The 13,220-nt window shown below is 36.9% G+C and overlaps 1 protein-coding gene and 1 pseudogene across 6 annotated transcripts in view; both read left to right on the top strand.

The window, feature by feature from the left end:
• Positions 1–13,220, top strand: part of BICC1 (BicC family RNA binding protein 1) — a 275,327-nt gene that overhangs the window by 133,866 nt on the left and 128,241 nt on the right. The gene's annotated exons all lie outside the window — the stretch shown is intronic.
• LOC130543062 (5-hydroxytryptamine receptor 3E-like) lies at positions 1,558–12,732 on the top strand (annotated as a pseudogene).

Genomic DNA, 13,220 nt, shown 5'->3' with positions numbered 1-13,220 from the left:
CAGTTTTAATAAGGTCCAGCTTGTTTTATAGAATTTTATTTTTTAGTGAAAACAAACTAAAATTTAAGTTTTAAAGAGCCACTTAAAAACCCATTTGGCACAAGTCAATTATATTTGCTCATTTTGTTTCCTATTTAAATTGAAATATTATTTATAATTTCTGAGGATTCTGTGGGCAAATGTTTGTAATAATTTATATCCTTGTTTGAGGTCAGATTCAGTAATTGTTTTGTGGTACTAATAGGCATTTGAGAGATTAAAGACTTGCATCATTATTAGTATTTTACTTACAATCTCTTTAGTGCTGTCTCTGGTAACAGTATCATCACCTCATCACTTGTGGTTGATCTTTGCAACTTAAGACAGGTCACAGTTATTCAAGATTGCCTTCTTAAAAATGTTTCAATATGAAGAGTTATATTCTGCAAAGAGACATGTGAAGTTATGTTAAATAGTTTTAGTGGTAGTTTATCGAGCAACTACTGTGTATTGTGGAGTGCAAATTTGATGGATTCTCCTAGGTGCATTAAACACTGACCTCTTATTTCCACCCCACAGAGATTTAATTGATGTAGTCCAGGTGTTGGGATTTCTAGCAAACTCTCCCCAATGATTATTTATCAATAAGTTTCTATTTTAAAATACTTTTGGACTTCCCAAAATGTTGCAAAGACGTTCTCACACTCCTATGACCCAGATTCCCAATTATTAATATTTTACTGAACTTTCTCCCTTTTCTGTTAATCTGTGTAGTCTTTTTTCTCACATGATGCTCCATCACCCCTAAATGAAGTTGGTACTGTTACCAGAGACAGCAGTCAGAGAGGATGGGAAGGTGTGGAAAATTGTTATTGTCAGGAAATCAGCATTACACAAAACCATGATGTAATCCACATATCCCATTCTGATTTCACCAAATGCCCCCAGTAGTGTCTCTTTTTCCCCTTCCTAGTCCAGAACCATATACAAGAATATGTGTTGAATTTAGTTGTCATGTCCGTCTGTCTTCTTCAGTCTAGAACCCATTCCTCAGTCTTTTCCCTGTTTCTCATGTCTGCGAAACGCCTTTCATTCTGTACAACCCTCGATTGGGTCCATCCAGTGTTTTCTCATGACCAGACTCAGGCTCTGTGTTCTGGGCAGGAATGGTGCCATGCTGTTTTCAGTGTATCACATCAGGAAACATAGTGTGTCAATCTGTTTCACCACTGGTAATATTAAATATGATCATCTGCTCAAGTTGGTAAACACTGTCTCCGTTATTACCCTTATCCCCTTTGTATTTAGTATTTTGTGAGATGTTCCCGTATTATGCCAGTATTGTGTTCTTCATCAAATCTCCACCTACAAGTCCTAGCGTTCATTGATGGCGGTGGCGGCGGCGGTGGCTGCTTCTTCTTCTTCTTCTTCTTCTTCTTCTTTTAAGACTGCTGTAATATTTGCTGAATAGTAATTATTTTCATTATTCCATTCACATCTATTAGTTGATATTCTATAAGAGCTTTCTTTCCTATTTATCAATTTATTTATTCATTTACTTATATCAATATGGATTTATGAATTCCCCCTTTATTCAATGGATTGTAATTTGATAATCTCATTATTTTGATACTCAAATTGGACCAAATTTGAGTCCTTCCAAGTTGACTCCTGTTTTTGTTTGTTTGCTTTTGACACATTCCTATTATTCTTTGAGCATTTCCCTACTTTCTGGGACAAGATGTTCCAGGTTTATCTTGTACTTCCCTGCCCTTCGTTCTTTTGAGTAGATGGTGGTAACTAGAGTCACGATCTGGGTCTCAGTGCTGTCATTGCTAGTAAGCCCTCTCAGCAGACAGAACTAGGAAATGTATGTATGTATACATAATACACATATGTATATCTGTGACTATTTCTATACCCATGTCTGTATAACTTTAGGAAAATATGTTTATTCAGTTCATTCAAATTCTAACCCCGTACCTCCAGTGCTTTTTCTGGTCTTCACCTCTTTTCCAGAAATTGAGAAAGCTAGCTCCCATTTTCTTCAGTATATTACTTTTGTGCCCAATTAAATTCTGCTTAAAGGTAACCAGTATTCCAGTTACTCAGGAATCCTTCCTTGGCCAACTTTGTGCTCCCCCCACTCAACCCCTTTCCTTAGCTGCCAGACATGCTGCCTCAGATGCCTCTGTGTGGCACCCCGCCCCCATCATGGTCTCACTTCCTTGATCTTTAGCCCCTGCATGCCAAGAAGGAGAAGGGAAGGGAAAGAGAAAAGGTCCTCCCTGGTGATTTAATGTGATGCCAAGTTGAAGATCACTGAATGCAACATGTTACATGCCTTGTCTTTTTAAATATTTCAAACCATATAGTTTTTCCTCATAAAATTTGAGATTTAAGAAAAATGTATCTTTATTATCAGCTTCTCTTTTTATGATTTGTCCATTTTTCCCATACATGGAATAGAGGTAAATTTTTTAGTCCTGAGACTGTAGTGGGGTATTGATAGCTGGATTTTTATTTTAGTGTTTTAAATTTCCTTAATGGTAATAGGACAGGGTTTCCTAAATGACATGATCTGGGGGGGTGCCTGGGTGGGTCAGTTAGTTAAGCGTCTGACTCTTAGTTTTAACTCAGGCCATAATCTTATGGGTCTTGAGATCAAGTCCCACATCAGGCCAAATACTCAGCGGGGAGTCTGCTTGAAGAGTCTCTCCCTCTGCCCCTCCCCCAACTGGCTCATGCTCACCTGTGCCTCTTTCTCACATAAATAAATAAAATTAAAAAAAATTTAAATGACGTGATCTGGCATATTGGTAGCAACCTGGTTCTGTCAGGTTTTTTAAGGAGGAGATTCTTTTCTTCAAATTCATGATATTAAAATGGTTCACATGTTGAACTTGGATTTTTCTTTCGCTTCTGAAATCTCTCATGCTTCTCTCTGCTTCTTCACTAAATTCAGAAGCATTGATATCAAGAGGTTCCCTGTTCCTTCTCCCTGGAGTTTAGAAATGGCATCTTAAAAGAGCTCAGGCACCCCCTACCCCAACCACACCCCCTTCAGGAAATCTGAAAGGAGGAATGGTCTGGAGCCACTGGCCTAGATTATAAATACCAAAGCCCAAACCCCATTATAGTTAGAAGAATCCTAAGAGTGGTCTAAAGCTGAATTCCATTGCTGTGTGATTCATGATGATCTAAGAGTTTTCATCTGTTTTTCATTCTCTGACGATTGTTAAGTTGGTTGCTATTATCAACAATGTTTAGGTTTAAGCGATTAAAATAAGGTGTAGAATTACCTGTGTATGTCATGTGCAGGTTTTGCTCATTCGTTGGCACAAACTCATTATGCAAAGGTTATATGGCAGAAGTTTACCTTAGATAATCTCTTACAGAGTGGAAAATATCTGAAGTCAGTTGGAGGGTTACTGAGTACTTTAAGTAAAATTTCACTTGCTTAAAAAATTAGATTAAGTGTTCTTGAATTTATACAGATTTAAAATCTGATATAATTTGGATTTTTAAATATGAGACTTTGTAGTATTATTCACTTAGCCAAAGATTAAATTTCATAACTTTGATTTGTTAGAATTTTGGAAGATGAACTCAAGAAAGCAAAAACATAAAAATTAGAATGGAATTTGGAAAAAAATAGAGAAATATACTTTGAGAACTTTCATATTTTGGAATTCTAAACAGTTGTTTATGAACGAAGGATAAAAAGTTGCATCTCTAACATTCTGAATTTCTGTTCATGGTTATAATGAGGTCCTTTGCAAGTCACATATGGTCCTGTAGCTCCATCATCTCATGTGTATATTGATGTTGAGTGACAGCTGTCATATAGTATATCTGAAGAAAAGTTTAGTGACTATGGAATTAATTATTAGCCCTTCTGAAGGCCATGGAAATATCCTACCAGAAAGATATAAATGTCCCAATGGCTTATAAAAAAAATTAAGATAGTGTTAAAATACAAAAAAGATATTTTTTCTAAAATTATCTGCATGAATTATACTATATAAAGTTGATTCTTGAACAAAAGGATATTTCATTTTGATTTTTGATTCTGGAAAGTATATTTATTTTTCATAGGAATATTCGATTTTAAAATGCCTGAAGGAACTAAACCTTTTAAGAGGATTTTCACGTTTTCCACTAATGATAAGGCAGTTAAATAAAAAACTTTTAACTAAAAATGGGAATAATTTTGTTGTCCTTTAGTTCTTACGTTAGAAATTTGAATCCAGACGTCAGTTAAGTCTCCATAGCAATCATCTCTATTTACAAGATGAATAACATATTTCAGTCCGGATGTTGGGAAAGTTCTTAAATAGTAAAAAACAAAACAAAACAGAACACACACACACACACACACCCAAAATACCAGGTATTTTGACTAGAAACTCAGCCATTATTTTGCATTACAATGAAAAGGTGTGACATTACCCCTGATTACTTTCACAGCTTGCTTCTGAGTTCTTGTCTGTGGGAACACAGGAAAGAACTATTTTGTTGATTCCATTGCAGATTCATATGGTTCACCCTAAAATGTAATAAACTATCGTGAGAAAATATAGGATATTGTGTAACAGTCTGGTAAGAAGATGGAAAAAGTATTGTGTTCTGACAACATTCAGTCAGCATGTAGAAAACTTGCATTAAATGAGTTTTTGCTGCATTTGTTCCCGTCACTTTTCTGAAAATTCATACTTGTGCAACTAAAAGAAACTTGTTTTTGTACATTGTCTATAATAGTGCCTGCTACATTGTTAAGCACTCCGTAAATATTTGTTGAATACATAAGTGAACGATAGTGTCATTTGTATTGGTTTTGACAACTCAAATTGCTAAGTTTTTATTAAAAGAGCAGTTTCCTTCCCCTCAACTTCCAGTACCTGACAACCATTGATATGTTTCTCTCCCTGCAGGTTTTCAGACTGTCATATGAGTAGAATCACACAGCGTTTAGTCTTTTGTGTCTTTTTTAACTTAGACTAAATCTTTTGAGATCATCTAGGTTCTTGAGTGTATCAGTAGTTTATTGCTTTGGTTCTGAGTCGTGGTCTATTGTGTAGATAGACTAGTATTTCTTGTTGTTCATTCACCAGTGGATGGGCATTTGAATTGTTACAGTTTATGGCTGTTATAAATGAATGTGCTGTAAAATCCACATATAAAATCCACATATCGGTCTGTGGACAAATATTTTCATTTCTCTTGAGTAAAGGCTGTGGAATGGAATGGCTCGCTCCTATAGGAAGTGTTTCACTTTATTGGAAAGTGGCTCTATAATTTTGGATTCCCACTGGTGATGTGTGAGAATTGCGATTGTTTACAGCCATTCCAGCACTTGGTAATTTCTGTCTTTTCAAGGTTAGCCAGTCTAGTGAATATGTAGCAGTTTTTCCTTGTGGATTTATGTACATATTTTTGAAGACTGATGTTAAGCACTTTATGTGCCTTTTGGCCATTCATATGGTGTCTTTTGTTAAGTATTCAAAATTTTGCTAAACATTTTGGGTTGTTTATTGAGTAGTAAGAATTTGGATACAGGTCCTTTATTGGATATATGATTCGTAAATATTTCTTCCGAGTGTATGACTTTGTTCTACATTTAAGGCATTTTTATTTGACTTCTTTACATAGTTTCATCTCTCAGGTAAATACCCCTCCCCTCCAAAAGCACACATTGACCATTTTTTTCAATTAGATCCTTATCATATTTATAACTATTTTAAATGTCCCGTGTAATATTTACAGTATCTGGACCATGTTTGAGTCTGGCCCTGTTGACCATATTATCTGTTAACACTGGCATAATTTTTCCTTTTTGTGTTTAGTAATTTTTTAACTGAATATAAGGTATTGTATGCTAAAGAACAGTGGAGACTAAGGTGAATAATATTAATACCCATAAATGGTCACCTATCTCCTTCAGGCTGTTAACATAGGCAATTGTGTCAATATTGTCAGTAGTTGAGCTAGATTTGAATTTTGTTGTTGCTATAGTTACAGTGAGTCTAGCACAAACTTCAAACTTCTCCAGTGTTGAACTATCGTTACCTTGAGCTTAGTAGGAGGTCTGGAGTGCAGGAGAGTTTTTGTAGTATTCCTAATCTATGCCAGATATTTATTCCACACTGCACACCTCGGGCCCAGGGCTCTCTCTAGGTTCTTGCCTCTTCCCCAGCAGTGGGCCACTACTGCTTGTTACCTGGGGCAAGGTTCTTGGGAAGGGGGGAGGGTGGAAGGTGGATTGGTACCCTCCCTTCTCCTGCAGCCTCAGTTTTTAGTCCGGGCTTGTATGCCTGAGCTTCAGGAAAGGGCCTTTCTCAGTGTTCCTGTCTCTCTCATAACTGTTTTTAGAATCTGCATGTCGAATTTTGATAATATCTTGTTCCTTCTACATGGTTGTGATAAACTCTTCTATATCTTTAAGCATAAATGTTCTATATCATATTGTAATATCTGCATTGTTTTGGTGGTCTTTTTCTGCCACTTCTTGTTTCTACTGACACACTACTCATGGCTTTTCCCCTGTAGTGGTTTTTGATTATAAGCTCATGTTCATTGGAATTTTATCCATGAAACTTGTTTGAAAACTACTTTCAAATTGTTTTAAACTTTTTAGTTCTGTCACCAAGAGTACATAAATACAGACTTATGTTTAGGAATTCTCAGGAGACTTTCCTTTTTCCTCATTCCACAGGGCAAAGCCAGACAGTGTTGATCACTAATGGGGAATTTTTATTTCAGCCTTAGGGCTTTGTGTGTTTCTGTTGTGAACTTTATTTTCTGTTCACTGAACATGGTTTGTTAAAATTCAGGCTATAGGCCACCAGGCAGTAGACATTTCTGTGGCAAATGCTGACTCCAGCCTTCACTTCCTCTCATTTCTGATCTAAGGAATTTTCTTACTTTGAAAAATACATTTTATATTTTACTCAGCATTTTAAGATGTTTTCTACTTAAGTGGCTTTATCTGAATATCCAGTTTACCCTGCTTCTAGAAGTGCAACTTACACATGCTATCTTCTCATACTTCTGGTGTAGCTATTGTATCATAATCATGTGTTTTTTTCTTTTCTGCCAAAACTAGAATTTTAATAGGTTGCTGAATGTGACTTTTTAGTTTTTGAATCCCTGACCAAACCCAGAATAGGTCAGAGGAGGTTGTATAAAGATCTTAGACTTTTCATTTAAGTATATATTCAAATATATATGAGCTCTAAGTATATCAGCATTAATTAGCTATGTGACCTTAGGCAAATTACCAATTTTTTTTTAAAGGTTTATTTATTTATTGTAGAGAGAGTTCATGAGCTGGGGTAGGGGCAGAGGGGGAGGGGGAGAGAGAGAATCTCAAGCAGGCTCCCGCTAAGCGTGGTGCCCTAACACGGTCTCGATCCCCTGATCCCAAGATCACGACCTGAGCTGAAACCAAGAGTCAGCCGCTCAACCAACTGGTGCCCCACCCAGGTGCCCCACAAATTATCTAGTGTTTAAGCCTCTGTCTTCACCTGTTGAATGGGATGGTGATGCTTCCCTTTTTTAGGACTAAATTAGACTGTGATTATTGTATACTTGAAACTAATATAACATTGTATATTAACCATACTGGATTTAAAAAAAGACCATGATTAAACAAAACAATCTATGTAAAACCTCCTTGTCCTGTCACATAGTAGGCATTCAAATGTTAATATCATCATCTTCCTCTGTTAAATATGTGATGAGTTTTCCCTGTTTTTCTCTTGAGTTCTTCCCTGCAAGGAATTTTAGGTAAGACAGTAAAAATATCTCAGCCGTTTGTTCCTATTTAACCCATTTTGTCTATTTAATGTTTAAATTCCTTTGACAAATATATTGGAAGTGATGACTTTTTCTGACTTTTCAATAATGAACTAGATAAGAGAGTTTCATGATTCGGGCAGATGAAAAATTCTCAATTCAGTTCAGCTTGTCAGTTTCAAGGAAGGCACACATTATTAGTTTACCAAACTAGAATTTTATTTTCTAATTAATTGCTATGAGTTTTGTACCTCTGTGGATTATAAACAAGATACAGAAAAAATTACTTATTCTCTTTGCCCTTCTAGTCCTTTAAAAGCTAATTTGTAAAGTGGTATTATTGTAATAGGGTTGTATGGTGACAGATGGTAGCTACGCTTGTGCTGAGCACAGCATAAAGGTACAGACTTATGGAATCACTGTATTTGTGGAATCACTGTGTCACATACCTGAAACTAATGTAACATTGTGTGTCAACTGTACTTCAGTTTAAAAAAAGCTAATTTGTTAAGAACGACTTTTAAATTTGTCTAGATACACAGTTTCTTACTGGCTATTGTGATGCTTCTTTACCAAACTTGAGACCGCAGTAATAATTTAGTTTTTTTTTTAACAAAGATATCAGGGGTTTGAGGGAATTTTATGAAGTCAGTTCTCATTTATTCACTGTAATTATGAAAAAATATAGCATAAAGGGAAAGTCTCTAATACTCTGATTTTAGGAAGTACTTTTCACTTCTCTGTTCAAGATTTTTCTCCTTTAAAAATCAGATGTGTTATCAAGTATCTAAAACAAAACTTTTAAGTACTCTTTTTTCAGGCAGGAGGAGAGCAGGTCCATTCCCTACCTTCTTATGGAATGGGTGAGGAACAGTGAAACTGGATAAAGGCAAGGAAGACCGGGTAGAGGTGGAGGGAAAGTCAGACGTCTGTCCATCCCTCATCAGTCTCTAAAAGATCAAAAGCACCTTTTAATGTAACTAAAATGTTCAATTGAGTCTTTTTATTTTGCATATGAGGGAATGGAGTGTCAGAGAGGTGATTCATACTCGTAAGAACATATAGCTAGTTACTTGCTGAGCCAGGACTGAAGGCCACTCCTGACTCAGCTGTGTCATCCTAAGCAACTTCTTCAGTCTCTTCAAACTTGCTTTTCAAGTGTCAGACGGGATCATGTGTGTATATAAGGTTGTATGGAGGAAGTGGAGGTCATGTATATGTGTGTTTATGAAGTGCTGATGTATACCAGGTGCTCAAGAAATGTTTGTTTCATCTTGGCTTACTATAAATTACTTTTTTTTGGTGAACATAATAAATAAATTTGGCAATAAACACAGAACAGAATATTTTATAGTCTTCCACTTTTTAACAAAATGCACGGGATGCAGGCTGGAAGTAAAACTTGTTTTGGAAGATTCCCCGAATCATTTTAGCTTGAAAAAAATGGAAGTTTTCCATCATCTTTAGATGTTCTGATTTCGGTCAGTGCATTATTGCCTTGAGTCAGATATACCAATTTATACAAAAGGGATTTTGAAGATTTTTCCTTGCCCTTTCTTTTGTGAGTTGTTCTCACGTGAGCTTTGATCCTCACTGAATGACCTTATAAAAAAAAGAGAAATACCAATGAAGTTTAAGACGTACACTTTCCACTCAAGTTTTTTTCCAGATAAATTTACAGTGTTCTGAATCTCACCTTTGTGTTTGACCCTGGTTGAAAAACTCAAAATTTTTCCTGAGCACAACAGCCTGATCCCACTAGTCACATTTGAGCTTTACACTGCTTCCTTTGCTGTTTTAACAAACATAAATTCCAAGGATTGCATCATTTTAGATGGATGAAGTAAGTTAACATTCTCTTATTTGGGAAGACTTGGTTTTTTTGATGACATGGAGTTTGGTGTTTGTTTACCACATTTATGGAAAGCATTCTGCTTTAGGTCAGTAACAGTGTGCAAACCAAACCCGAAAAACTTATAAAACAAGATTTCTCTTCCCTCTGTAAAACTTGTGAGTGTACCTAGTTCAGTATTTTTGCTGATGAGGCTAGTGAAGAATTTAAAAACTGAGGACTTAGTATTCAGAGGGATACATGCACCCCTGTATTTATACCAGCATTATTTACAATAGCCAAATCATGGAAGTAGCTGGGTCCATTGATAGATGAATGAATAGTGAAGATGTAGTGTGCACATGCACACACACACACACACACACACACACACACACAGAATATTATTCAGCCATAAAAAAGAATGAAATCTTGCCATTTGCACGGATATGAATGGAGCTAGAGAGTATAATGCTAAGTGAAATAAGTCATTCAGAGAAAGACATAGACTATGATTTCACACATATGTGGAATTTAAGAAACAAAACAAATGAGCAAAGAAAAAAAAAGACAAACCAAGAAGCAGACTCTTAACTATAGAGAACAAACTGGTGGTTACCACAGGGGAGGTCTGTGGGGGGATGGGTGAAATAGGTGATGGGGATTAAGGAGTGCTTTTGTTGTGATGAGCACTGGGTGATGTGTGTATGGAATTGTTGAATTATTATATTGTACACCTGAAACTCATATAATACTCTATATTTACTGGAATTAAAATTTAATTTAATTGAAAAACAAAAACAAAAACTGAGGACTTAGGACCAGCCTTAGGCTCATTTAGCTATTTCCTTTTCCTTACTTTAACAGGGGGGCTCTTAAGAGGACATAGTGTCTAGATGTTTACTTGAGAGATTAATATTCCTTTTTTTTGAAGTTTAAAAGAATTTTAAAAAGTTTAGTACAGTTAAAGTCCAAGCTGATAGCATTTACAGTAAGGAAAGCTACTTAGAATATTCACCAGACTGGTTAAAGACTTCATCTGCCCAAAATGAGCAATAAAATATCCCAGGCAGTATATATGAATATGTAATTTAAATACTTGTGCTACTAAATGAAAACTCTTTTCTTATGTACTTGCCACTTCATAAACTCTCTGTTAAGTATCGGCTGAATAAATAAATGAATGTGAGTTGATATTGAGCTTTTTAATTGGTAGTTGGTTGTGAAAAATCAGTTTATAAGTTTTACTTAGAAGGGCAGTTTGAGCTAGGGCTCAAGGTGTGGCCTGTGGGTCTGCAGGATCACCATTATCACTAAGTCTCCAGAGAAGAGTGAGAGGAAGATGGAAAGACGTTGGCTGCATGGAGAAGGAGTCCTCCTCTGCCTCATTTTCCACTGGCTGCTTCAAGGAAGAGGGGACAGTTTCACTCAGGCTTTGACCTGACTTCTAAGCAGTGTTTAACGGAAAAGTTTCCAACCAGACATCAACTACAGTATCCCCACTCATGTCGGCATTTCCATCACCCTGTCTACCAGCCTGGAAATGGTGATGCTCAGCTTCAACTGATGACATCATTCCTGTAGCTAACTTATGATCTGGGATGATCCACTCGTCAGGTGGAATCCAGAGGACTATGGGGGCATCAGGAAATCAGCATGACTACTAAGAACCTGTGGCTTCCAGCTATCTTCAGCGAGGAGTTCATGGATGTGGATCAGGCACCTACAAGTCACATGGCTTATGTCACCTGTGAAGGTTGCATCAGATAAGATAAGCCAGTGTGAGTGGTCAGCAGTGATCTGGACATCTTCTGTTTCCCCTTTGATGACAGAACTGCATTCTCACCTTCAGCTCTTTCATCTTAGCTGGTAGCCCAGCCTGAATGTGATGAGCCTTCTGGGATTCAGTGGCTTTCTGGTTGTCATCAATGCCTTCAGCTTCTTTCTGCCAGCAGAAAGTGACAATCATGCCCCATTCAAGACAGCTTGTGCTGCATTACACCGTCTTTCTGCTCATGATCAATGACTTATTCCTGGCCACTGGCACCCCGCCACATCAGTGTCTCCTTTGCCCTGTGTTTGTCTCTGCCGAAGCAGGTCAGCCTACTGGGGACCATTTTCATCACCTCCCTGTTGTACCCATCACCTAGCCACCACCTTGTTTTTACATTGTACCAGACCAAAGAAATGCTGCCCTCCTGCAACCCAGAAGGGAAGTAAGGACCTGGGTCTCACTCTTACCCACTGCCTGGCATAAGGAGCCAGTGGATTTGATGGGGAGGGTGCCTGGTAACAAGGAGGCAGAGTTAAATGGATGCCCTGTATCAACAAGGGCCAGTAGGAACACAAGGCTCAGAAGCAGCACTTGGTGGACCTTTGGGTGCAGTTCAGCCACACAATGGACACTGTGCTTTTCTATCTCTGCCTGCTTTTTATGGCCTCTTCTATCATCATGGTCACTGTCCTCGGGAAGACCTTGGCTGATACCCACCTACAATCCCCATTCTAGAGCTTCTCTTGCCTCTAGAAACCAGCCAGGCTCTTATACCATCCAATCTTAGCTCCACAGTCTCGGCAACCACCTAGTTTTTAACTCAGCTCTTCTATGCAGTTTCAGACCAGACCCAGGTAGTCCCCTCTGCCTTCAGAAGTTACGTCCTTGTTCCTGTGTGCCATCAGCTCCTCTCAGCCCTCCAATGAGTTCTGCCTCAATCCTCAGGATTCAGGTTTCTGGAATATTCCCTTGGTTGAATCACCCTCAGTAAGCCTCTTTGCGGGGCGGGGGGGAGAGGACAAATTGACCTTATTTTTTGAAGATAAATTTTTATTAAAATTCAACTAAGTCTGTAATAATTTTTAATAATTTTAGTTGCTAATTTTTGCTAATAAAGACTTGGGGTTTTCTTTAAGTAAAAAATTTGTGTTTGATAGTGGCAATTAAGGATATAAGCGGTATTCCTAGGGAGACATTTAAAAATACAATAATGCGTAACAGTGTGACATTTGGTATGCCAGTGATAGTTATCCCCTTATTAAATGGGTCCTAAAGAGCTACCAAAGTATGAAAATAAGAAAACAGTATCCCTTAAAATGTTACATAATTAAGAATGACCATTATTTTCCCTATATTAGCTGAAACTTTCCCCAGTTTTTTCTTTTCCTGAATTAATTGTGGTTTCATTGCTTAAAATGTGTTAAAATATTTCTATTTACCTGTTTTTCTGCAAAGTACATATTTTGGACTCTTGATAATGATTTCAAATGATACTAAAATGCTAGAATTTTTTGTGATTAATTGGTTACCAATCTCACAGTAGTAAACATTCCTGGATTCACAATAAAAGTGAAGATGTAAAGGAAAAGGAAGAAGATGTGTGCTTGAATCATTATTGTTAAATTTTAGTTAACGCTTTTAAAGAAATGCAGATTACTTAAAGCTTTTCTAACATTTTATTATAAAAATACAAAAAAGTTGTAAGACTAATGCAGGGAATACCATATACCCACTAATTAAATTTTGCAGTTACTTCTTTATATTTGCTTTATCATATATGGATCTATCTATCTATCTATCTATCTATCTGTCCTGTTTATTCATCAGTCCTTCTTTTTG

Source organism: Ursus arctos, unplaced genomic scaffold (assembly GCF_023065955.2).
Source record: "Ursus arctos isolate Adak ecotype North America unplaced genomic scaffold, UrsArc2.0 scaffold_7, whole genome shotgun sequence".
Classification (NCBI taxonomy): Eukaryota; Metazoa; Chordata; class Mammalia; order Carnivora; family Ursidae; genus Ursus; species Ursus arctos.
The sequence above is the reverse complement of the archived record's forward strand: the minus strand, read 5'-3'. Positions and strand labels throughout refer to the sequence as shown.